Here is a 24,945-nt window from a genome sequence, read left to right as displayed (position 1 = left end):
TAAATCCCTACCCATACCCGCAAAAATTTTAGGGATCCGATCCGGATCCGGGTCTAGACCCGACCCGTTGACAGGCCTAGGGTCACCCATCCTAGTACTACTGTCGCCCAAGCACGCTTAACTTCGGAGTTCTGATGGGATCCGGTGCATTAGTGCTGGTATGATCGCACCCGCCATGTTCCTTTCGCTTTATTCTTTTAAACTGCCACGTCCTGTGAAGCAGTTTGGCTTTTCTGGACCCGAATTCATTCTAAGCATCAGTTCATGAATTTCCTCTCATCCTTTTATTTATTTACTTTTATATTTTTTTCTTGTTGCTTTGCACCTTTTTTTTCCCTCGTCGCACAACTCTCAATTATCCTGAAAGTGATCCTTCACGCTTGCGCTTATACATTTGCGCCGACAACTTTGACCGACGATCCGGGCTTCGATCCAGCCGTACCGTTCCTGACTTGTCTCGCGCCTTCAGATCCGCCTTCATGCTTCGATGAGAAGCAAAATAAAAAGCAATCGTTCCGACGGAGCTAAATTACTACAGCATAAAGAACGAAGGGGAAATTTGGATTTCGAAACAAAAAAGGGAGGGGTGCAACACGAGGATTTCCCAGGGGGTCACCTAGGGGTGTCAACGGGCCGGGTCCGGGCCGGAATTCATTATTCCGGACCCGGACCCGGATCCGACCCGTTTACCCGACGGGTCTTTTATTCTGTGTTCCGGATCCGGACCCGGCGAGTCTCGGATCCGGGTCGGGTCTACCCGAACAAATTTGCCAAAATTTATAATTTCTAACAAAAAGAGAAAAAGATATATTTGTAAACAAATTTCTAACTAATGCAAAGAAAAAACCAAATAAGAAAATAAATCAAATTGATTTTACTCAAATACATCATCCTAATCAAATTATATTGATAATATATTTTTTTTATAAATTATTAAATCATTTATATCCGGATCCGGGTCTAATACGGGTCGGAATACTATATTCCGTATTCGACCCGTTTTTTTGTTTGAAAAAACGGATCCGGATCCGGTTAACGGAATTAAATCCGTACCCATACCCGCAAAAATTTCAGGGATCCGATCCGGATCCGGGTCTAGACCCGACCCGTTGACAGGCCTAGGGTCACCCATCCTAGTACTACTGTCGCCCAAGCACGCTTAACTTCGGAGTTCTGATGGGATCCGGTGCATTAGTGCTGGTATGATCGCACCCGCCATGTTCCTTTCGCTTTATTCTTTTAAACTGCCACGTCCTGTGAAGCAGTTTGGCTTTTCTGGACCCGAATTCATTCTAAGCGTCAGTTCATGAATTTCCTCTCATCCTTTTATTTATTTACTTTTATATTTTTTTCTTGTTGCTTTGCACCTTTTTTTTCCCTCGTCGCACAACTCTCAATTATCCTGAAAGTGATCCTTCACGCTTGCGCTTATACATTTGCGCCGACAACTTTGACCGACGATCCGGGCTTCGATCCAGCCGTACCGTTCCTGACTTGTCTCGCGCCTTCAGATCCGCCTTCATGCTTCGATGAGAAGCAAAATAAAAAGCAATCGTTCCGACGGAGCTAAATTACTACAGCATAAAGAACGAAGGGGAAATTTGGATTTCGAAACAAAAAAGGGAGGGGTGCAACACGAGGATTTCCCAGGGGGTCACCTAGGGGTGTCAACGGGCCGGGTCCGGGCCGGAATTCATTATTCCGGATCCGACCGGTTTACCCGACGGGTCTTTTATTCTGTGTTCCGGATCCGGACCCGGCGAGTCTCGGATCCGGGTCGGGTCTACCCGAACAAATTTGCCAAAATTTATAATTTCTAACAAAAAAGAGAAAAAGATATATTTGTAAACAAATTTCTAGCTAATGCAAAGAAAAAACCAAATAAGAAAATAAATCAAATTGATTTTACTCAAATACATCATCCTAATCAAATTATATTGATAATATATATTTTTTATAAATTATTAAATCATTTATTTCCGGATCCGGGTCTAATACGGGTCGGAATACTATATTCCGTATCCGACCCGTTTTTTTGTTTGAAAAAACGGATCCGGATCCGGATAACGGAATTAAATCCCTACCCATACCCGCAAAAATTTCAGGGATCCGATCCGGATCCGGGTGTAGACCCGACCCGTTGACCGGCCTAGGGTCACCCATCCTAGTACTACTGTCGCCCAAGCACGCTTAACTTCGGAGTTCTGATGGGATCCGGTGCATTAGTGCTGGTATGATCGCACCCGCCATGTTTCTTTCGCTTTATTCTTTTAAACTGCCACGTCCTGTGAAGCAGTTTGGCTTTTCTGGACCCGAATTCATTCTAAGCGTCAGTTCATGAATTTCCTCTCATCCTTTTATTTATTTACTTTTATATTTTTTTCTTGTTGCTTTGCACCTTTTTTTTCCCTCGTCGCACAACTCTCAATTATCCTGAAAGTGATCCTTCACGCTTGCGCTTATACATTTGCGCATATATTTGTAAACAAATTTCTAGCTAATGCAAAGAAAAAACCAAATAAGAAAATAAATCAAATTGATTTTACTCAAATACATCATCCTAATCAAATTATATTGATAATATATATTTTTTATAAATTATTAAATCATTTATTTCCGGATCCGGGTCTAATACGGGTCGGAATACTATATTCCGTATCCGACCCGTTTTTTTGTTTGAAAAAACGGATCCGGATCCGGATAACGGAATTAAATCCCTACCCATACCCGCAAAAATTTCAGGGATCCGATCCGGATCCGGGTGTAGACCCGACCCGTTGACCGGCCTAGGGTCACCCATCCTAGTACTACTGTCGCCCAAGCACGCTTAACTTCGGAGTTCTGATGGGATCCGGTGCATTAGTGCTGGTATGATCGCACCCGCCATGTTCCTTTCGCTTTATTCTTTTAAACTGCCACGTCCTGTGAAGCAGTTTGGCTTTTCTGGACCCGAATTCATTCTAAGCGTCAGTTCATGAATTTCCTCTCATCCTTTTATTTATTTACTTTTATATTTTTTTCTTGTTGCTTTGCACCTTTTTTTTCCCTCGTCGCACAACTCTCAATTATCCTGAAAGTGATCCTTCACGCTTGCGCTTATACATTTGCGCCGACAACTTTGACCGACGATCCGGGCTTCGATCCAGCCGTACCGTTCCTGACTTGTCTCGCGCCTTCAGATCCGCCTTCATGCTTCGATGAGAAGCAAAATAAAAAGCAATCGTTCCGACGGAGCTAAATTACTACAGCATAAAGAACGAAGGGGAAATTTGGATTTCGAAACAAAAAAGGGAGGGGTGCAACACGAGGATTTCCCAGGGGGTCACCTAGGGGTGTCAACGGGCCGGGTCCGGGCCGGAATTCATTATTCCGGACCCGGACCCGGATCCGACCCGTTTACCCGACGGGTCTTTTATTCGGTGTTCCGGATCCGGACCCGGCGAGTCTCGGATCCGGGTCGGGTCTACCCGAACAAATTTGCCAAAATTTATAATTTCTAACAAAAAAGAGAAAAAGATATATTTGTAAACTAATTTCTAACTAATGCAAAGAAAAAACCAAATAAGAAAATAAATCAAATTGATTTTACTCAAATACATCATCCTAATCAAATTATATTGATAATATATATTTTTTATAAATTATTAAATCATTTATATCCGGATGCGGGTCTAATACGGGTCGGAATACTATATTCCGTATCCGACCCGTTTTTTTGTTTGAAAAAACGGATCCGGATCCGGATAACGGAATTAAATCCCTACCCATACCCGCAAAAATTTTAGGGATCCGATCCGGATCCGGGTCTAGACCCGACCCGTTGACAGGCCTAGGGTCACCCATCCTAGTACTACTGTCGCCCAAGCACGCTTAACTTCGGAGTTCTGATGGGATCCGGTGCATTAGTGCTGGTATGATCGCACCCGCCATGTTCCTTTCGCTTTATTCTTTTAAACTGCCACGTCCTGTGAAGCAGTTTGGCTTTTCTGGACCCGAATTCATTCTAAGCATCAGTTCATGAATTTCCTCTCATCCTTTTATTTATTTACTTTTATATTTTTTTCTTGTTGCTTTGCACCTTTTTTTTCCCTCGTCGCACAACTCTCAATTATCCTGAAAGTGATCCTTCACGCTTGCGCTTATACATTTGCGCCGACAACTTTGACCGACGATCCGGGCTTCGATCCAGCCGTACCGTTCCTGACTTGTCTCGCGCCTTCAGATCCGCCTTCATGCTTCGATGAGAAGCAAAATAAAAAGCAATCGTTCCGACGGAGCTAAATTACTACAGCATAAAGAACGAAGGGGAAATTTGGATTTCGAAACAAAAAAGGGAGGGGTGCAACACGAGGATTTCCCAGGGGGTCACCTAGGGGTGTCAACGGGCCGGGTCCGGGCCGGAATTCATTATTCCGGACCCGGACCCGGATCCGACCCGTTTACCCGACGGGTCTTTTATTCTGTGTTCCGGATCCGGACCCGGCGAGTCTCGGATCCGGGTCGGGTCTACCCGAACAAATTTGCCAAAATTTATAATTTCTAACAAAAAGAGAAAAAGATATATTTGTAAACAAATTTCTAACTAATGCAAAGAAAAAACCAAATAAGAAAATAAATCAAATTGATTTTACTCAAATACATCATCCTAATCAAATTATATTGATAATATATTTTTTTTATAAATTATTAAATCATTTATATCCGGATCCGGGTCTAATACGGGTCGGAATACTATATTCCGTATTCGACCCGTTTTTTTGTTTGAAAAAACGGATCCGGATCCGGTTAACGGAATTAAATCCGTACCCATACCCGCAAAAATTTCAGGGATCCGATCCGGATCCGGGTCTAGACCCGACCCGTTGACAGGCCTAGGGTCACCCATCCTAGTACTACTGTCGCCCAAGCACGCTTAACTTCGGAGTTCTGATGGGATCCGGTGCATTAGTGCTGGTATGATCGCACCCGCCATGTTCCTTTCGCTTTATTCTTTTAAACTGCCACGTCCTGTGAAGCAGTTTGGCTTTTCTGGACCCGAATTCATTCTAAGCGTCAGTTCATGAATTTCCTCTCATCCTTTTATTTATTTACTTTTATATTTTTTTCTTGTTGCTTTGCACCTTTTTTTTCCCTCGTCGCACAACTCTCAATTATCCTGAAAGTGATCCTTCACGCTTGCGCTTATACATTTGCGCCGACAACTTTGACCGACGATCCGGGCTTCGATCCAGCCGTACCGTTCCTGACTTGTCTCGCGCCTTCAGATCCGCCTTCATGCTTCGATGAGAAGCAAAATAAAAAGCAATCGTTCCGACGGAGCTAAATTACTACAGCATAAAGAACGAAGGGGAAATTTGGATTTCGAAACAAAAAAGGGAGGGGTGCAACACGAGGATTTCCCAGGGGGTCACCTAGGGGTGTCAACGGGCCGGGTCCGGGCCGGAATTCATTATTCCGGATCCGACCGGTTTACCCGACGGGTCTTTTATTCTGTGTTCCGGATCCGGACTCGGCGAGTCTCGGATCCGGGTCGGGTCTACCCGAACAAATTTGCCAAAATTTATAATTTCTAACAAAAAAGAGAAAAAGATATATTTGTAAACAAATTTCTAGCTAATGCAAAGAAAAAACCAAATAAGAAAATAAATCAAATTGATTTTACTCAAATACATCATCCTAATCAAATTATATTGATAATATATATTTTTTATAAATTATTAAATCATTTATTTCCGGATCCGGGTCTAATACGGGTCGGAATACTATATTCCGTATCCGACCCGTTTTTTTGTTTGAAAAAACGGATCCGGATCCGGATAACGGAATTAAATCCCTACCCATACCCGCAAAAATTTCAGGGATCCGATCCGGATCCGGGTGTAGACCCGACCCGTTGACCGGCCTAGGGTCACCCATCCTAGTACTACTGTCGCCCAAGCACGCTTAACTTCGGAGTTCTGATGGGATCCGGTGCATTAGTGCTGGTATGATCGCACCCGCCATGTTTCTTTCGCTTTATTCTTTTAAACTGCCACGTCCTGTGAAGCAGTTTGGCTTTTCTGGACCCGAATTCATTCTAAGCGTCAGTTCATGAATTTCCTCTCATCCTTTTATTTATTTACTTTTATATTTTTTTCTTGTTGCTTTGCACCTTTTTTTTCCCTCGTCGCACAACTCTCAATTATCCTGAAAGTGATCCTTCACGCTTGCGCTTATACATTTGCGCCGACAACTTTGACCGACGATCCGGGCTTCGATCCAGCCGTACCGTTCCTGACTTGTCTCGCGCCTTCAGATCCGCGTTCATGCTTCGATAAAAAGCAAAATATAAAGCAATCGTTCCGACGGAGCTAAATTACTACAGCATAAAGAACGAAGGGGAAATTTGGATTTCGAAACAAAAAAGGGAGGGGTGCAACACGAGGATTTCCCAGGGGGTCACCTAGGGGTGTCAACGGGCCGGGTCCGGGCCGGAATTCATTATTCCGGATCCGACCGGTTTACCCGACGGGTCTTTTATTCTGTGTTCCGGATCCGGACCCGGCGAGTCTCGGATCCGGGTCGGGTCTACCCGAACAAATTTGCCAAAATTTATAATTTCTAACAAAAAAGAGAAAAAGATATATTTGTAAACAAATTTCTAGCTAATGCAAAGAAAAAACCAAATAAGAAAATAAATCAAATTGATTTTACTCAAATACATCATCCTAATCAAATTATATTGATAATATATATTTTTTATAAATTATTAAATCATTTATTTCCGGATCCGGGTCTAATACGGGTCGGAATACTATATTCCGTATCCGACCCGTTTTTTTGTTTGAAAAAACGGATCCGGATCCGGATAACGGAATTAAATCCCTACCCATACCCGCAAAAATTTCAGGGATCCGATCCGGATCCGGGTGTAGACCCGACCCGTTGACCGGCCTAGGGTCACCCATCCTAGTACTACTGTCGCCCAAGCACGCTTAACTTCGGAGTTCTGATGGGATCCGGTGCATTAGTGCTGGTATGATCGCACCCGCCATGTTCCTTTCGCTTTATTCTTTTAAACTGCCACGTCCTGTGAAGCAGTTTGGCTTTTCTGGACCCGAATTCATTCTAAGCGTCAGTTCATGAATTTCCTCTCATCCTTTTATTTATTTACTTTTATATTTTTTTCTTGTTGCTTTGCACCTTTTTTTTCCCTCGTCGCACAACTCTCAATTATCCTGAAAGTGATCCTTCACGCTTGCGCTTATACATTTGCGCCGACAACTTTGACCGACGATCCGGGCTTCGATCCAGCCGTACCGTTCCTGACTTGTCTCGCGCCTTCAGATCCGCCTTCATGCTTCGATGAGAAGCAAAATAAAAAGCAATCGTTCCGACGGAGCTAAATTACTACAGCATAAAGAACGAAGGGGAAATTTGGATTTCGAAACAAAAAAGGGAGGGGTGCAACACGAGGATTTCCCAGGGGGTCACCTAGGGGTGTCAACGGGCCGGGTCCGGGCCGGAATTCATTATTCCGGACCCGGACCCGGATCCGACCCGTTTACCCGACGGGTCTTTTATTCTGTGTTCCGGATCCGGACCCGGCGAGTCTCGGATCCGGGTCGGGTCTACCCGAACAAATTTGCCAAAATTTATAATTTCTAACAAAAAGAGAAAAAGATATATTTGTAAACAAATTTCTAACTAATGCAAAGAAAAAACCAAATAAGAAAATAAATCAAATTGATTTTACTCAAATACATCATCCTAATCAAATTATATTGATAATATATTTTTTTTATAAATTATTAAATCATTTATATCCGGATCCGGGTCTAATACGGGTCGGAATACTATATTCCGTATTCGACCCGTTTTTTTGTTTGAAAAAACGGATCCGGATCCGGTTAACGGAATTAAATCCGTACCCATACCCGCAAAAATTTCAGGGATCCGATCCGGATCCGGGTCTAGACCCGACCCGTTGACAGGCCTAGGGTCACCCATCCTAGTACTACTGTCGCCCAAGCACGCTTAACTTCGGAGTTCTGATGGGATCCGGTGCATTAGTGCTGGTATGATCGCACCCGCCATGTTCCTTTCGCTTTATTCTTTTAAACTGCCACGTCCTGTGAAGCAGTTTGGCTTTTCTGGACCCGAATTCATTCTAAGCGTCAGTTCATGAATTTCCTCTCATCCTTTTATTTATTTACTTTTATATTTTTTTCTTGTTGCTTTGCACCTTTTTTTTCCCTCGTCGCACAACTCTCAATTATCCTGAAAGTGATCCTTCACGCTTGCGCTTATACATTTGCGCCGACAACTTTGACCGACGATCCGGGCTTCGATCCAGCCGTACCGTTCCTGACTTGTCTCGCGCCTTCAGATCCGCCTTCATGCTTCGATGAGAAGCAAAATAAAAAGCAATCGTTCCGACGGAGCTAAATTACTACAGCATAAAGAACGAAGGGGAAATTTGGATTTCGAAACAAAAAAGGGAGGGGTGCAACACGAGGATTTCCCAGGGGGTCACCTAGGGGTGTCAACGGGCCGGGTCCGGGCCGGAATTCATTATTCCGGATCCGACCGGTTTACCCGACGGGTCTTTTATTCTGTGTTCCGGATCCGGACCCGGCGAGTCTCGGATCCGGGTCGGGTCTACCCGAACAAATTTGCCAAAATTTATAATTTCTAACAAAAAAGAGAAAAAGATATATTTGTAAACAAATTTCTAGCTAATGCAAAGAAAAAACCAAATAAGAAAATAAATCAAATTGATTTTACTCAAATACATCATCCTAATCAAATTATATTGATAATATATATTTTTTATAAATTATTAAATCATTTATTTCCGGATCCGGGTCTAATACGGGTCGGAATACTATATTCCGTATCCGACCCGTTTTTTTGTTTGAAAAAACGGATCCGGATCCGGATAACGGAATTAAATCCCTACCCATACCCGCAAAAATTTTAGGGATCCGATCCGGATCCGGGTCTAGACCCGACCCGTTGACAGGCCTAGGGTCACCCATCCTAGTACTACTGTCGCCCAAGCACGCTTAACTTCGGAGTTCTGATGGGATCCGGTGCATTAGTGCTGGTATGATCGCACCCGCCATGTTCCTTTCGCTTTATTCTTTTAAACTGCCACGTCCTGTGAAGCAGTTTGGCTTTTCTGGACCCGAATTCATTCTAAGCGTCAGTTCATGAATTTCCTCTCATCCTTTTATTTATTTACTTTTATATTTTTTTCTTGTTGCTTTGCACCTTTTTTTTCCCTCGTCGCACAACTCTCAATTATCCTGAAAGTGATCCTTCACGCTTGCGCTTATACATTTGCGCCGACAACTTTGACCGACGATCCGGGCTTCGATCCAGCCGTACCGTTCCTGACTTGTCTCGCGCCTTCAGATCCGCCTTCATGCTTCGATGAGAAGCAAAATAAAAAGCAATCGTTCCGACGGAGCTAAATTACTACAGCATAAAGAACGAAGGGGAAATTTGGATTTCGAAACAAAAAAGGGAGGGGTGCAACACGAGGATTTCCCAGGGGGTCACCTAGGGGTGTCAACGGGCCGGGTCCGGGCCGGAATTCATTATTCCGGATCCGACCGGTTTACCCGACGGGTCTTTTATTCTGTGTTCCGGATCCGGACCCGGCGAGTCTCGGATCCGGGTCGGGTCTACCCGAACAAATTTGCCAAAATTTATAATTTCTAACAAAAAAGAGAAAAAGATATATTTGTAAACAAATTTCTAGCTAATGCAAAGAAAAAACCAAATAAGAAAATAAATCAAATTGATTTTACTCAAATACATCATCCTAATCAAATTATATTGATAATATATATTTTTTATAAATTATTAAATCATTTATTTCCGGATCCGGGTCTAATACGGGTCGGAATACTATATTCCGTATCCGACCCGTTTTTTTGTTTGAAAAAACGGATCCGGATCCGGATAACGGAATTAAATCCCTACCCATACCCGCAAAAATTTCAGGGATCCGATCCGGATCCGGGTGTAGACCCGACCCGTTGACCGGCCTAGGGTCACCCATCCTAGTACTACTGTCGCCCAAGCACGCTTAACTTCGGAGTTCTGATGGGATCCGGTGCATTAGTGCTGGTATGATCGCACCCGCCATGTTTCTTTCGCTTTATTCTTTTAAACTGCCACGTCCTGTGAAGCAGTTTGGCTTTTCTGGACCCGAATTCATTCTAAGCGTCAGTTCATGAATTTCCTCTCATCCTTTTATTTATTTACTTTTATATTTTTTTCTTGTTGCTTTGCACCTTTTTTTTCCCTCGTCGCACAACTCTCAATTATCCTGAAAGTGATCCTTCACGCTTGCGCTTATACATTTGCGCCGACAACTTTGACCGACGATCCGGGCTTCGATCCAGCCGTACCGTTCCTGACTTGTCTCGCGCCTTCAGATCCGCGTTCATGCTTCGATAAAAAGCAAAATATAAAGCAATCGTTCCGACGGAGCTAAATTACTACAGCATAAAGAACGAAGGGGAAATTTGGATTTCGAAACAAAAAAGGGAGGGGTGCAACACGAGGATTTCCCAGGGGGTCACCTAGGGGTGTCAACGTGCCGGGTCCGGGCCGGAATTCATTATTCTGGACCCGGACCCGGATCCGACCCGTTTACCCGACGGGTCTTTTATTCGGTGTTCCGGATCCGGACCCGGCGAGTCTCGGATCCGGGTCGGGTCTACCCGAACAAATTTGCCAAAATTTATAATTTCTAACAAAAAGAGAAAAAGATATATTTGTAAACAAATTTCTAACTAATGCAAAGAAAAAACCAAATAAGAAAATAAATCAAATTGATTTTACTCAAATACATCATCCTAATCAAATTATATTGATAATATATTTTTTTTATAAATTATTAAATCATTTATATCCGGATGCGGGTCTAATACGGGTCGGAATACTATATTCCGTATCCGACCCGTTTTTTTGTTTGAAAAAACGGATCCGGATCCGGATAACGGAATTAAATCCCTACCCATACCCGCAAAAATTTCAGGGATCCGATCCGGATCCGGGTCTAGACCCGACCCGTTGACAGGCCTAGGGTCACCCATCCTAGTACTACTGTCGCCCAAGCACGCTTAACTTCGGAGTTCTGATGGGATCCGGTGCATTAGTGCTGGTATGATCGCACCCGCCATGTTCCTTTCGCTTTATTCTTTTAAACTGCCACGTCCTGTGAAGCAGTTTGGCTTTTCTGGACCCGAATTCATTCTAAGCGTCAGTTCATGAATTTCCTCTCATCCTTTTATTTATTTACTTTTATATTTTTTTCTTGTTGCTTTGCACCTTTTTTTTCCCTCGTCGCACAACTCTCAATTATCCTGAAAGTGATCCTTCACGCTTGCGCTTATACATTTGCGCCGACAACTTTGACCGACGATCCGGGCTTCGATCCAGCCGTACCGTTCCTGACTTGTCTCGCGCCTTCAGATCCGCCTTCATGCTTCGATGAGAAGCAAAATAAAAAGCAATCGTTCCGACGGAGCTAAATTACTACAGCATAAAGAACGAAGGGGAAATTTGGATTTCGAAACAAAAAAGGGAGGGGTGCAACACGAGGATTTCCCAGGGGGTCACCTAGGGGTGTCAACGGGCCGGGTCCGGGCCGGAATTCATTATTCCGGACCCGGACCCGGATCCGACCCGTTTACCCGACGGGTCTTTTATTCTGTGTTCCGGATCCGGACCCGGCGAGTCTCGGATCCGGGTCGGGTCTACCCGAACAAATTTGCCAAAATTTATAATTTCTAACAAAAAGAGAAAAAGATATATTTGTAAACAAATTTCTAACTAATGCAAAGAAAAAACCAAATAAGAAAATAAATCAAATTGATTTTACTCAAATACATCATCCTAATCAAATTATATTGATAATATATTTTTTTTATAAATTATTAAATCATTTATATCCGGATGCGGGTCTAATACGGGTCGGAATACTATATTCCGTATTCGACCCGTTTTTTTGTTTGAAAAAACGGATCCGGATCCGGTTAACGGAATTAAATCCGTACCCATACCCGCAAAAATTTCAGGGATCCGATCCGGATCCGGGTCTAGACCCGACCCGTTGACAGGCCTAGGGTCACCCATCCTAGTACTACTGTCGCCCAAGCACGCTTAACTTCGGAGTTCTGATGGGATCCGGTGCATTAGTGCTGGTATGATCGCACCCGCCATGTTCCTTTCGCTTTATTCTTTTAAACTGCCACGTCCTGTGAAGCAGTTTGGCTTTTCTGGACCCGAATTCATTCTAAGCGTCAGTTCATGAATTTCCTCTCATCCTTTTATTTATTTACTTTTATATTTTTTTCTTGTTGCTTTGCACCTTTTTTTTCCCTCGTCGCACAACTCTCAATTATCCTGAAAGTGATCCTTCACGCTTGCGCTTATACATTTGCGCCGACAACTTTGACCGACGATCCGGGCTTCGATCCAGCCGTACCGTTCCTGACTTGTCTCGCGCCTTCAGATCCGCCTTCATGCTTCGATGAGAAGCAAAATAAAAAGCAATCGTTCCGACGGAGCTAAATTACTACAGCATAAAGAACGAAGGGGAAATTTGGATTTCGAAACAAAAAAGGGAGGGGTGCAACACGAGGATTTCCCAGGGGGTCACCTAGGGGTGTCAACGGGCCGGGTCCGGGCCGGAATTCATTATTCCGGATCCGACCGGTTTACCCGACGGGTCTTTTATTCTGTGTTCCGGATCCGGACCCGGCGAGTCTCGGATCCGGGTCGGGTCTACCCGAACAAATTTGCCAAAATTTATAATTTCTAACAAAAAAGAGAAAAAGATATATTTGTAAACAAATTTCTAGCTAATGCAAAGAAAAAACCAAATAAGAAAATAAATCAAATTGATTTTACTCAAATACATCATCCTAATCAAATTATATTGATAATATATATTTTTTATAAATTATTAAATCATTTATATCCGGATGCGGGTCTAATACGGGTCGGAATACTATATTCCGTATCCGACCCGTTTTTTTGTTTGAAAAAACGGATCCGGATCCGGATAACGGAATTAAATCCCTACCCATACCCGCAAAAATTTTAGGGATCCGATCCGGATCCGGGTCTAGACCCGACCCGTTGACAGGCCTAGGGTCACCCATCCTAGTACTACTGTCGCCCAAGCACGCTTAACTTCGGAGTTCTGATGGGATCCGGTGCATTAGTGCTGGTATGATCGCACCCGCCATGTTCCTTTCGCTTTATTCTTTTAAACTGCCACGTCCTGTGAAGCAGTTTGGCTTTTCTGGACCCGAATTCATTCTAAGCGTCAGTTCATGAATTTCCTCTCATCCTTTTATTTATTTACTTTTATATTTTTTTCTTGTTGCTTTGCACCTTTTTTTTCCCTCGTCGCACAACTCTCAATTATCCTGAAAGTGATCCTTCACGCTTGCGCTTATACATTTGCGCCGACAACTTTGACCGACGATCCGGGCTTCGATCCAGCCGTATCGTTCCTGACTTGTCTCGCGCCTTCAGATCCGCCTTCATGCTTCGATGAGAAGCAAAATAAAAAGCAATCGTTCCGACGGAGCTAAATTACTACAGCATAAAGAACGAAGGGGAAATTTGGATTTCGAAACAAAAAAGGGAGGGGTGCAACACGAGTATTTCCCAGGGGGTCACCTAGGGGTGTCAACGGGCCGGGTCCGGGCCGGAATTCATTATTCCGGACCCGGACCCGGATCCGACCCGTTTACCCGACGGGTCTTTTATTCTGTGTTCCGGATCCGGACCCGGCGAGTCTCGGATCCGGGTCGGGTCTACCCGAACAAATTTGCCAAAATTTATAATTTCTAACAAAAAGAGAAAAAGATATATTTGTAAACAAATTTCTAGCTAATGCAAAGAAAAAACCAAATAAGAAAATAAATCAAATTGATTTTACTCAAATACATCATCCTAATCAAAGTATATTGATAATATATTTTTTTTATAAATTATTAAATCATTTATATCCGGATCCGGGTCTAATACGGGTCGGAATACTATATTCCGTATTCGACCCGTTTTTTTGTTTGAAAAAACGGATCCGGATCCGGTTAACGGAATTAAATCCGTATCCATACCCGCAAAAATTTCAGGGATCCGATCCGGATCCGGGTCTAGACCCGACCCGTTGACAGGCCTAGGGTCACCCATCCTAGTACTACTGTCGCCCAAGCACGCTTAACTTCGGAGTTCTGATGGGATCCGGTGCATTAGTGCTGGTATGATCGCACCCGCCATGTTCCTTTCGCTTTATTCTTTTAAACTGCCACGTCCTGTGAAGCAGTTTGGCTTTTCTGGACCCGAATTCATTCTAAGCATCAGTTCATGAATTTCCTCTCATCCTTTTATTTATTTACTTTTATATTTTTTTCTTGTTGCTTTGCACCTTTTTTTTCCCTCGTCGCACAACTCTCAATTATCCTGAAAGTGATCCTTCACGCTTGCGCTTATACATTTGCGCCGACAACTTTGACCGACGATCCGGGCTTCGATCCAGCCGTACCGTTCCTGACTTGTCTCGCGCCTTCAGATCCGCCTTCATGCTTCGATGAGAAGCAAAATAAAAAGCAATCGTTCCGACGGAGCTAAATTACTACAGCATAAAGAACGAAGGGGAAATTTGGATTTCGAAACAAAAAAGGGAGGGGTGCAACACGAGGATTTCCCAGGGGGTCACCTAGGGGTGTCAACGGGCCGGGTCCGGGCCGGAATTCATTATTCCGGATCCGACCGGTTTACCCGACGGGTCTTTTATTCTGTGTTCCGGATCCGGACCCGGCGAGTCTCGGATCCGGGTCGGGTCTACCCGAACAAATTTGCCAAAATTTATAATTTCTAACAAAAAAGAGAAAAAGATATATTTGTAAACAAATTTCTAGCTAATGCAAAGAAAAAACCAAATAAGAAAATAAATCAAATTGATTTTACTCAAATACATCATCCTAATCAAATTATATTGATAATATATTTTTTTTATAAATTATTAAATCATTTATATCCGGATCCGGGTCTAATACGGGTCGGAATACTATATTCCGTATTCGACCCGTTTTTTTGTTTGAAAAAACGGATCCGGATCCGGTTAACGGAATTAAATCCGTATCCATACCCGCAAAAATTTCAGGGATCCGATCCGGATCCGGGTCTAGACCCGACCCGTTGACAGGCCTAGGGTCACCCATCCTAGTACTACTGTCGCCCAAGCACGCTTAACTTCGGAGTTCTGATGGGATCCGGTGCATTAGTGCTGGTATGATCGCACCCGCCATGTTCCTTTCGCTTTATTCTTTTAAACTGCCACGTCCTGTGAAGCAGTTTGGCTTTTCTGGACCCGAATTCATTCTAAGCATCAGTTCATGAATTTCCTCTCATCCTTTTATTTATTTACTTTTATATTTTTTTCTTGTTGCTTTGCACCTTTTTTTTCCCTCGTCGCACAACTCTCAATTATCCTGAAAGTGATCCTTCACGCTTGCGCTTATACATTTGCGCCGACAACTTTGACCGACGATCCGGGCTTCGATCCAGCCGTACCGTTCCTGACTTGTCTCGCGCCTTCAGATCCGCCTTCATGCTTCGATGAGAAGCAAAATAAAAAGCAATCGTTCCGACGGAGCTAAATTACTACAGCATAAAGAACGAAGGGGAAATTTGGATTTCGAAACAAAAAAGGGAGGGGTGCAACACGAGGATTTCCCAGGGGGTCACCTAGGGGTGTCAACGGGCCGGGTCCGGGCCGGAATTCATTATTCCGGATCCGACCGGTTTACCCGACGGGTCTTTTATTCTGTGTTCCGGATCCGGACCCGGCGAGTCTCGGATCCGGGTCGGGTCTACCCGAACAAATTTGCCAAAATTTATAATTTCTAACAAAAAGAGAAAAAGATATATTTGTAAACAAATTTCTAACTAATGCAAAGAAAAAACCAAATAAGAAAATAAATCAAATTGATTTTACTCAAATACATCATCCTAATCAAATTATATTGATAATATATTTTTTTTATAAATTATTAAATCATTTATATCCGGATCCGGGTCTAATACGGGTCGGAATACTATATTCCGTATTCGACCCGTTTTTTTGTTTGAAAAAACGGATCCGGATCCGGTTAACGGAATTAAATCCGTACCCATACCCGCAAAAATTTCAGGGATCCGATCCGGATCCGGGTCTAGACCCGACCCGTTGACAGGCCTAGGGTCACCCATCCTAGTACTACTGTCGCCCAAGCACGCTTAACTTCGGAGTTCTGATGGGATCCGGTGCATTAGTGCTGGTATGATCGCACCCGCCATGTTCCTTTCGCTTTATTCTTTTAAACTGCCACGTCCTGTGAAGCAGTTTGGCTTTTCTGGACCCGAATTCATTCTAAGCGTCAGTTCATGAATTTCCTCTCATCCTTTTATTTATTTACTTTTATATTTTTTTCTTGTTGCTTTGCACCTTTTTTTTCCCTCGTCGCACAACTCTCAATTATCCTGAAAGTGATCCTTCACGCTTGCGCTTATACATTTGCGCCGACAACTTTGACCGACGATCCGGGCTTCGATCCAGCCGTACCGTTCCTGACTTGTCTCGCGCCTTCAGATCCGCCTTCATGCTTCGATGAGAAGCAAAATAAAAAGCAATCGTTCCGACGGAGCTAAATTACTACAGCATAAAGAACGAAGGGGAAATTTGGATTTCGAAACAAAAAAGGGAGGGGTGCAACACGAGGATTTCCCAGGGGGTCACCTAGGGGTGTCAACGGGCCGGGTCCGGGCCGGAATTCATTATTCCGGATCCGACCGGTTTACCCGACGGGTCTTTTATTCTGTGTTCCGGATCCGGACCCGGCGAGTCTCGGATCCGGGTCGGGTCTACCCGAACAAATTTGCCAAAATTTATAATTTCTAACAAAAAAGAGAAAAAGATATATTTGTAAACAAATTTCTAGCTAATGCAAAGAAAAAACCAAATAAGAAAATAAATCAAATTGATTTTACTCAAATACATCATCCTAATCAAATTATATTGATAATATATATTTTTTATAAATTATTAAATCATTTATATCCGGATGCGGGTCTAATACGGGTCGGAATACTATATTCCGTATCCGACCCGTTTTTTTGTTTGAAAAAACGGATCCGGATCCGGATAACGGAATTAAATCCCTACCCATACCCGCAAAAATTTTAGGGATCCGATCCGGATCCGGGTCTAGACCCGACCCGTTGACAGGCCTAGGGTCACCCATCCTAGTACTACTGTCGCCCAAGCACGCTTAACTTCGGAGTTCTGATGGGATCCGGTGCATTAGTGCTGGTATGATCGCACCCGCCATGTTCCTTTCGCTTTATTCTTTTAAACTGCCACGTCCTGTGAAGCAGTTTGGCTTTTCTGGACCCGAATTCATTCTAAGCGTCAGTTCATGAATTTCCTCTCATCCTTTTATTTATTTACTTTTATATTTTTTTCTTGTTGCTTTGCACCTTTTTTTTCCCTCGTCGCACAACTCTCAATTATCCTGAAAGTGATCCTTCACGCTTGCGCTTATACATTTGCGCCGACAACTTTGACCGACGATCCGGGCTTCGATCCAGCCGTACCGTTCCTGACTTGTCTCGCGCCTTCAGATCCGCCTTCATGCTTCGATGAGAAGCAAAATAAAAAGCAATCGTTCCGACGGAGCTAAATTACTACAGCATAAAGAACGAAGGGGAAATTTGGATTTCGAAACAAAAAAGGGAGGGGTGCAACACGAGTATTTCCCAGGGGGTCACCTAGGGGTGTCAACGGGCCGGGTCCGGGCCGGAATTCATTATTCCGGACCCGGACCCGGATCCGACCCGTTTACCCGACGGGTCTTTTATTCTGTGTTCCGGATCCGGACCCGGCGAGTCTCGGATCCGGGTCGGGTCTACCCGAACAAATTTGCCAAAATTTATAATTTCTAACAAAAAGAGAAAAAGATATATTTGTAAACAAATTTCTAGCTAATGCAAAGAAAAAACCAAATAAGAAAATAAATCAAATTGATTTTACTCAAATACATCATCCTAATCAAATTATATTGATAATATATTTTTTTTATAAATTATTAAATCATTTATATCCGGATCCGGGTCTAATACGGGTCGGAATACTATATTCCGTATTCGACCCGTTTTTTTGTTTGAAAAAACGGATCCGGATCCGGTTAACGGAATTAAATCCGTATCCATACCCGCAAAAATTTCAGGGATCCGATCCGGATCCGGGTCTAGACCCGACCCGTTGACAGGCCTAGGGTCACCCATCCTAGTACTACTGTCGCCCAAGCACGCTTAACTTCGGAGTTCTGATGGGATCCGGTGCATTAGTGCTGGTATGATCGCACCCGCCATGTTCCTTTCGCTTTATTCTTTTAAACTGCCACGTCCTGTGAAGCAGTTTGGCTTTTCTGGACCCGAATTCATTCTAAGCATCAGTTCATGAATTTCCTCTCATCCTTTTATTTATTTACTTTTATATTTTTTTCTTGTTGCTTTGCACCTTTTTTTTCCCTCGTCGCACAACTCTCAATTATCCTGAAAGTGATCCTTCACGCTTGCGCTTATACATTTGCGCCGACAACTTTGACCGACGATCCGGGCTTCGATCCAGCCGTACCGTTCCTGACTTGTCTCGCGCCTTCAGATCCGCCTTCATGCTTCGATGAGAAGCAAAATAAAAAGCAATCGTTCCGACGGAGCTAAATTACTACAGCATAAAGAACGAAGGGGAAATTTGGATTTCGAAACAAAAAAGGGAGGGGTGCAACACGAGGATTTCCCAGGGGGTCACCTAGGGGTGTCAACGGGCCGGGTCCGGGCCGGAATTCATTATTCCGGATCCGACCGGTTTACCCGACGGGTCTTTTATTCTGTGTTCCGGATCCGGACCCGGCGAGTCTCGGATCCGGGTCGGGTCTACCCGAACAAATTTGCCAAAATTTATAATTTCTAACAAAAAAGAGAAAAAGATATATTTGTAAACAAATTTCTAGCTAATGCAAAGAAAAAACCAAATAAGAAAATAAATCAAATTGATTTTACTCAAATACATCATCCTAATCAAATTATATTGATAATATATATTTTTTATAAATTATTAAATCATTTATTTCCGGATCCGGGTCTAATACGGGTCGGAATACTATATTCCGTATCCGACCCGTTTTTTTGTTTGAAAAAACGGATCCGGATCCGGATAACGGAATTAAATCCCTACCCATACCCGCAAAAATTTCAGGGATCCGATCCGGATCCGGGTGTAGACCCGACCCGTTGACCGGCCTAGGGTCACCCATCCTAGTACTACTGTCGCCCAAGCACGCTTAACTTCGGAGTTCTGATGGGATCCGGTGCATTAGTGCTGGTATGATCGCACCCGCCATGTTTCTTTCGCTTTATTCTTTTAAACTGCCACGTCCTGTGAAGCAGTTTGGCTTTTCTGGACCCGAATTCATTCTAAGCGTCAGTTCATGAATTTCCTCTCATCCTTTTATTTATTTACTTTTATATTTTTTTCTTGTTGCTTTGCACCTTTTTTTTCCCTCGTCGCACAACTCTCAATTATCCTGAAAGTGATCCTTCACGCTTGCGCTTATACATTTGCGCCGACAACTTTGACCGACGATCCGGGCTTCGATCCAGCCGTACCGTTCCTGACTTGTCTCGCGCCTTCAGATCCGCCTTCATGCTTCGATGAGAAGCAAAATATAAAGCAATCGTTCCGACGGAGCTAAATTACTACAGCATAAAGAACGAAGGGGAAATTTGGATTTCGAAACAAAAAAGGGAGGGGTGCAACACGAGGATTTCCCAGGGGGTCACCTAGGGGTGTCAACGTGCCGGGTCCGGGCCGGAATTCATTATTCTGGACCCGGACCCGGATCCGACCCGTTTACCCGACGGGTCTTTTATTCGGTGTTCCGGATCCGGACCCGGCGAGTCTCGGATCCGGGTCGGGTCTACCCGAACAAATTTGCCAAAATTTATAATTTCTAACAAAAAAGAGAAAAAGATATATTTGTAAACTAATTTCTAACTAATGCAAAGAAAAAACCAAATAAGAAAATAAATCAAATTGATTTTACTCAAATACATCATCCTAATCAAATTATATTGATAATATATATTTTTTATAAATTATTAAATCATTTATATCCGGATGCGGGTCTAATACGGGTCGGAATACTATATTCCGTATCCGACCCGTTTTTTTGTTTGAAAAAACGGATCCGGATCCGGATAACGGAATTAAATCCCTACCCATACCCGCAAAAATTTCAGGGATCCGATCCGGATCCGGGTCTAGACCCGACCCGTTGACAGGCCTAGGGTCACCCATCCTAGTACTACTGTCGCCCAAGCACGCTTAACTTCGGAGTTCTGATGGGATCCGGTGCATTAGTGCTGGTATGATCGCACCCGCCATGTTCCTTTCGCTTTATTCTTTTAAACTGCCACGTCCTGTGAAGCAGTTTGGCTTTTCTGGACCCGAATTCATTCTAAGCATCAGTTCATGAATTTCCTCTCATCCTTTTATTTATTTACTTTTATATTTTTTTCTTGTTGCTTTGCACCTTTTTTTTCCCTCGTCGCACAACTCTCAATTATCCTGAAAGTGATCCTTCACGCTTGCGCTTATACATTTGCGCCGACAACTTTGACCGACGATCCGGGCTTCGATCCAGCCGTACCGTTCCTGACTTGTCTCGCGCCTTCAGATCCGCCTTCATGCTTCGATGAGAAGCAAAATAAAAAGCAATCGTTCCGACGGAGCTAAATTACTACAGCATAAAGAACGAAGGGGAAATTTGGATTTCGAAACAAAAAAGGGAGGGGTGCAACACGAGGATTTCCCAGGGGGTCACCTAGGGGTGTCAACGGGCCGGGTCCGGGCCGGAATTCATTATTCCGGACCCGGACCCGGATCCGACCCGTTTACCCGACGGGTCTTTTATTCTGTGTTCCGGATCCGGACCCGGCGAGTCTCGGATCCGGGTCGGGTCTACCCGAACAAATTTGCCAAAATTTATAATTTCTAACAAAAAGAGAAAAAGATATATTTGTAAACAAATTTCTAACTAATGCAAAGAAAAAACCAAATAAGAAAATAAATCAAATTGATTTTACTCAAATACATCATCCTAATCAAATTATATTGATAATATATTTTTTTTATAAATTATTAAATCATTTATATCCGGATCCGGGTCTAATACGGGTCGGAATACTATATTCCGTATTCGACCCGTTTTTTTGTTTGAAAAAACGGATCCGGATCCGGTTAACGGAATTAAATCCGTACCCATACCCGCAAAAATTTCAGGGATCCGATCCGGATCCGGGTCTAGACCCGACCCGTTGACAGGCCTAGGGTCACCCATCCTAGTACTACTGTCGCCCAAGCACGCTTAACTTCGGAGTTCTGATGGGATCCGGTGCATTAGTGCTGGTATGATCGCACCCGCCATGTTCCTTTCGCTTTATTCTTTTAAACTGCCACGTCCTGTGAAGCAGTTTGGCTTTTCTGGACCCGAATTCATTCTAAGCGTCAGTTCATGAATTTCCTCTCATCCTTTTATTTATTTACTTTTATATTTTTTTCTTGTTGCTTTGCACCTTTTTTTTCCCTCGTCGCACAACTCTCAATTATCCTGAAAGTGATCCTTCACGCTTGCGCTTATACATTTGCGCCGACAACTTTGACCGACGATCCGGGCTTCGATCCAGCCGTACCGTTCCTGACTTGTCTCGCGCCTTCAGATCCGCCTTCATGCTTCGATGAGAAGCAAAATAAAAAGCAATCGTTCCGACGGAGCTAAATTACTACAGCATAAAGAACGAAGGGGAAATTTGGATTTCGAAACAAAAAAGGGAGGGGTGCAACACGAGGATTTCCCAGGGGGTCACCTAGGGGTGTCAACGGGCCGGGTCCGGGCCGGAATTCATTATTCCGGATCCGACCGGTTTACCCGACGGGTCTTTTATTCTGTGTTCCGGATCCGGACCCGGCGAGTCTCGGATCCGGGTCGGGTCTACCCGAACAAATTTGCCAAAATTTATAATTTCTAACAAAAAAGAGAAAAAGATATATTTGTAAACAAATTTCTAGCTAATGCAAAGAAAAAACCAAATAAGAAAATAAATCAAATTGATTTTACTCAAATACATCATCCTAATCAAATTATATTGATAATATATATTTTTTATAAATTATTAAATCATTTATTTCCGGATCCGGGTCTAATACGGGTCGGAATACTATATTCCGTATCCGACCCGTTTTTTTGTTTGAAAAAACGGATCCGGATCCGGATAACGGAATTAAATCCCTACCCATACCCGCAAAAATTTCAGGGATCCGATCCGGATCCGGGTGTAGACCCGACCCGTTGACCGGCCTAGGGTCACCCATCCTAGTACTACTGTCGCCCAAGCACGCTTAACTTCGGAGTTCTGATGGGATCCGGTGCATTAGTGCTGGTATGATCGCACCCGCCATGTTTCTTTCGCTTTATTCTTTTAAACTGCCACGTCCTGTGAAGCAGTTTGGCTTTTCTGGACCCGAATTCATTCTAAGCGTCAGTTCATGAATTTCCTCTCATCCTTTTATTTATTTACTTTTATATTTTTTTCTTGTTGCTTTGCACCTTTTTTTTCCCTCGTCGCACAACTCTCAATTATCCTGAAAGTGATCCTTCACGCTTGCGCTTATACATTTGCGCCGACAACTTTGACCGACGATCCGGGCTTCGATCCAGCCGTACCGTTCCTGACTTGTCTCGCGCCTTCAGATCCGCGTTCATGCTTCGATAAAAAGCAAAATATAAAGCAATCGTTCCGACGGAGCTAAATTACTACAGCATAAAGAACGAAGGGGAAATTTGGATTTCGAAACAAAAAAGGGAGGGGTGCAACACGAGGATTTCCCAGGGGGTCACCTAGGGGTGTCAACGTGCCGGGTCCGGGCCGGAATTCATTATTCTGGACCCGGACCCGGATCCGACCCGTTTACCCGACGGGTCTTTTATTCGGTGTTCCGGATCCGGACCCGGCGAGTCTCGGATCCGGGTCGGGTCTACCCGAACAAATTTGCCAAAATTTATAATTTCTAACAAAAAAGAGAAAAAGATATATTTGTAAACTAATTTCTAACTAATGCAAAGAAAAAACCAAATAAGAAAATAAATCAAATTGATTTTACTCAAATACATCATCCTAATCAAATTATATTGATAATATATATTTTTTATAAATTATTAAATCATTTATATCCGGATGCGGGTCTAATACGGGTCGGAATACTATATTCCGTATCCGACCCGTTTTTTTGTTTGAAAAAACGGATCCGGATCCGGATAACGGAATTAAATCCCTACCCATACCCGCAAAAATTTCAGGAGCTAAATTACTACAGCATAAAGAACGAAGGGGAAATTTGGATTTCGAAACAAAAAAGGGAGGGGTGCAACACGAGGATTTCCCAGGGGGTCACCTAGGGGTGTCAACGGGCCGGGTCCGGGCCGGAATTCATTATTCCGGATCCGACCGGTTTACCCGACGGGTCTTTTATTCTGTGTTCCGGATCCGGACCCGGCGAGTCTCGGATCCGGGTCGGGTCTACCCGAACAAATTTGCCAAAATTTATAATTTCTAACAAAAAAGAGAAAAAGATATATTTGTAAACAAATTTCTAGCTAATGCAAAGAAAAAACCAAATAAGAAAATAAATCAAATTGATTTTACTCAAATACATCATCCTAATCAAATTATATTGATAATATATATTTTTTATAAATTAGTAAATCATTTATTTCCGGATCCGGGTCTAATACGGGTCGGAATACTATATTCCGTATCCGACCCGTTTTTTTGTTTGAAAAAACGGATCCGGATCCGGATAACGGAATTAAATCCCTACCCATACCCGCAAAAATTTCAGGGATCCGATCCGGATCCGGGTGTAGACCCGACCCGTTGACCGGCCTAGGGTCACCCATCCTAGTACTACTGTCGCCCAAGCACGCTTAACTTCGGAGTTCTGATGGGATCCGGTGCATTAGTGCTGGTATGATCGCACCCGCCATGTTTCTTTCGCTTTATTCTTTTAAACTGCCACGTCCTGTGAAGCAGTTTGGCTTTTCTGGACCCGAATTCATTCTAAGCGTCAGTTCATGAATTTCCTCTCATCCTTTTATTTATTTACTTTTATATTTTTTTCTTGTTGCTTTGCACCTTTTTTTTCCCTCGTCGCACAACTCTCAATTATCCTGAAAGTGATCCTTCACGCTTGCGCTTATACATTTGCGCCGACAACTTTGACCGACGATCCGGGCTTCGATCCAGCCGTACCGTTCCTGACTTGTCTCGCGCCTTCAGATCCGCGTTCATGCTTCGATAAAAAGCAAAATATAAAGCAATCGTTCCGACGGAGCTAAATTACTACAGCATAAAGAACGAAGGGGAAATTTGGATTTCGAAACAAAAAAGGGAGGGGTGCAACACGAGGATTTCCCAGGGGGTCACCTAGGGGTGTCAACGTGCCGGGTCCGGGCCGGAATTCATTATTCTGGACCCGGACCCGGATCCGACCCGTTTACCCGACGGGTCTTTTATTCGGTGTTCCGGATCCGGACCCGGCGAGTCTCGGATCCGGGTCGGGTCTACCCGAACAAATTTGCCAAAATTTATAATTTCTAACAAAAAAGAGAAAAAGATATATTTGTAAACTAATTTCTAACTAATGCAAAGAAAAAACCAAATAAGAAAATAAATCAAATTGATTTTACTCAAATACATCATCCTAATCAAATTATATTGATAATATATATTTTTTATAAATTATTAAATCATTTATATCCGGATGCGGGT

General features: G+C 43.3%; 24 pseudogenes; all 24 read right to left on the bottom strand.

The window, feature by feature from the left end:
- Window positions 1-54: 54 nt before the first annotated feature.
- LOC140019147 (5S ribosomal RNA) lies at window positions 55-172 on the bottom strand (annotated as a pseudogene).
- Window positions 173-1,096: 924 nt separating this feature from the next.
- LOC140019146 (5S ribosomal RNA) lies at window positions 1,097-1,214 on the bottom strand (annotated as a pseudogene).
- Window positions 1,215-2,127: 913 nt separating this feature from the next.
- Window positions 2,128-2,245, bottom strand: LOC140018402 (5S ribosomal RNA; annotated as a pseudogene).
- A 519-nt stretch (window positions 2,246-2,764) lies between these two features.
- Window positions 2,765-2,882, bottom strand: LOC140018401 (5S ribosomal RNA; annotated as a pseudogene).
- Window positions 2,883-3,807: 925 nt separating this feature from the next.
- LOC140019145 (5S ribosomal RNA) lies at window positions 3,808-3,925 on the bottom strand (annotated as a pseudogene).
- A 924-nt stretch (window positions 3,926-4,849) lies between these two features.
- LOC140019144 (5S ribosomal RNA) lies at window positions 4,850-4,967 on the bottom strand (annotated as a pseudogene).
- Window positions 4,968-5,880: 913 nt separating this feature from the next.
- On the bottom strand, window positions 5,881-5,998 carry LOC140018400 (5S ribosomal RNA; annotated as a pseudogene).
- Window positions 5,999-6,911: 913 nt separating this feature from the next.
- LOC140018399 (5S ribosomal RNA) lies at window positions 6,912-7,029 on the bottom strand (annotated as a pseudogene).
- A 924-nt stretch (window positions 7,030-7,953) lies between these two features.
- Window positions 7,954-8,071, bottom strand: LOC140019143 (5S ribosomal RNA; annotated as a pseudogene).
- Window positions 8,072-8,984: 913 nt separating this feature from the next.
- On the bottom strand, window positions 8,985-9,102 carry LOC140019141 (5S ribosomal RNA; annotated as a pseudogene).
- Window positions 9,103-10,015: 913 nt separating this feature from the next.
- LOC140018398 (5S ribosomal RNA) lies at window positions 10,016-10,133 on the bottom strand (annotated as a pseudogene).
- A 924-nt stretch (window positions 10,134-11,057) lies between these two features.
- On the bottom strand, window positions 11,058-11,175 carry LOC140019140 (5S ribosomal RNA; annotated as a pseudogene).
- A 924-nt stretch (window positions 11,176-12,099) lies between these two features.
- LOC140019139 (5S ribosomal RNA) lies at window positions 12,100-12,217 on the bottom strand (annotated as a pseudogene).
- Window positions 12,218-13,130: 913 nt separating this feature from the next.
- On the bottom strand, window positions 13,131-13,248 carry LOC140019138 (5S ribosomal RNA; annotated as a pseudogene).
- A 924-nt stretch (window positions 13,249-14,172) lies between these two features.
- LOC140019137 (5S ribosomal RNA) lies at window positions 14,173-14,290 on the bottom strand (annotated as a pseudogene).
- A 913-nt stretch (window positions 14,291-15,203) lies between these two features.
- Window positions 15,204-15,321, bottom strand: LOC140019136 (5S ribosomal RNA; annotated as a pseudogene).
- A 912-nt stretch (window positions 15,322-16,233) lies between these two features.
- On the bottom strand, window positions 16,234-16,351 carry LOC140019135 (5S ribosomal RNA; annotated as a pseudogene).
- Window positions 16,352-17,264: 913 nt separating this feature from the next.
- LOC140019134 (5S ribosomal RNA) lies at window positions 17,265-17,382 on the bottom strand (annotated as a pseudogene).
- Window positions 17,383-18,306: 924 nt separating this feature from the next.
- On the bottom strand, window positions 18,307-18,424 carry LOC140019133 (5S ribosomal RNA; annotated as a pseudogene).
- A 913-nt stretch (window positions 18,425-19,337) lies between these two features.
- LOC140018397 (5S ribosomal RNA) lies at window positions 19,338-19,455 on the bottom strand (annotated as a pseudogene).
- A 925-nt stretch (window positions 19,456-20,380) lies between these two features.
- Window positions 20,381-20,498, bottom strand: LOC140019132 (5S ribosomal RNA; annotated as a pseudogene).
- A 924-nt stretch (window positions 20,499-21,422) lies between these two features.
- LOC140019130 (5S ribosomal RNA) lies at window positions 21,423-21,540 on the bottom strand (annotated as a pseudogene).
- Window positions 21,541-22,453: 913 nt separating this feature from the next.
- LOC140018395 (5S ribosomal RNA) lies at window positions 22,454-22,571 on the bottom strand (annotated as a pseudogene).
- Window positions 22,572-24,038: 1,467 nt separating this feature from the next.
- LOC140018394 (5S ribosomal RNA) lies at window positions 24,039-24,156 on the bottom strand (annotated as a pseudogene).
- Window positions 24,157-24,945: the final 789 nt, after the last annotated feature.

Source organism: Coffea arabica, chromosome 11c, assembly GCF_036785885.1.
Source record: "Coffea arabica cultivar ET-39 chromosome 11c, Coffea Arabica ET-39 HiFi, whole genome shotgun sequence".
Taxonomy (NCBI): Eukaryota; Viridiplantae; Streptophyta; class Magnoliopsida; order Gentianales; family Rubiaceae; genus Coffea; species Coffea arabica.
Note: the sequence above shows the minus strand (reverse complement) of the source record. Positions and strands in the feature narration are given on the sequence as shown.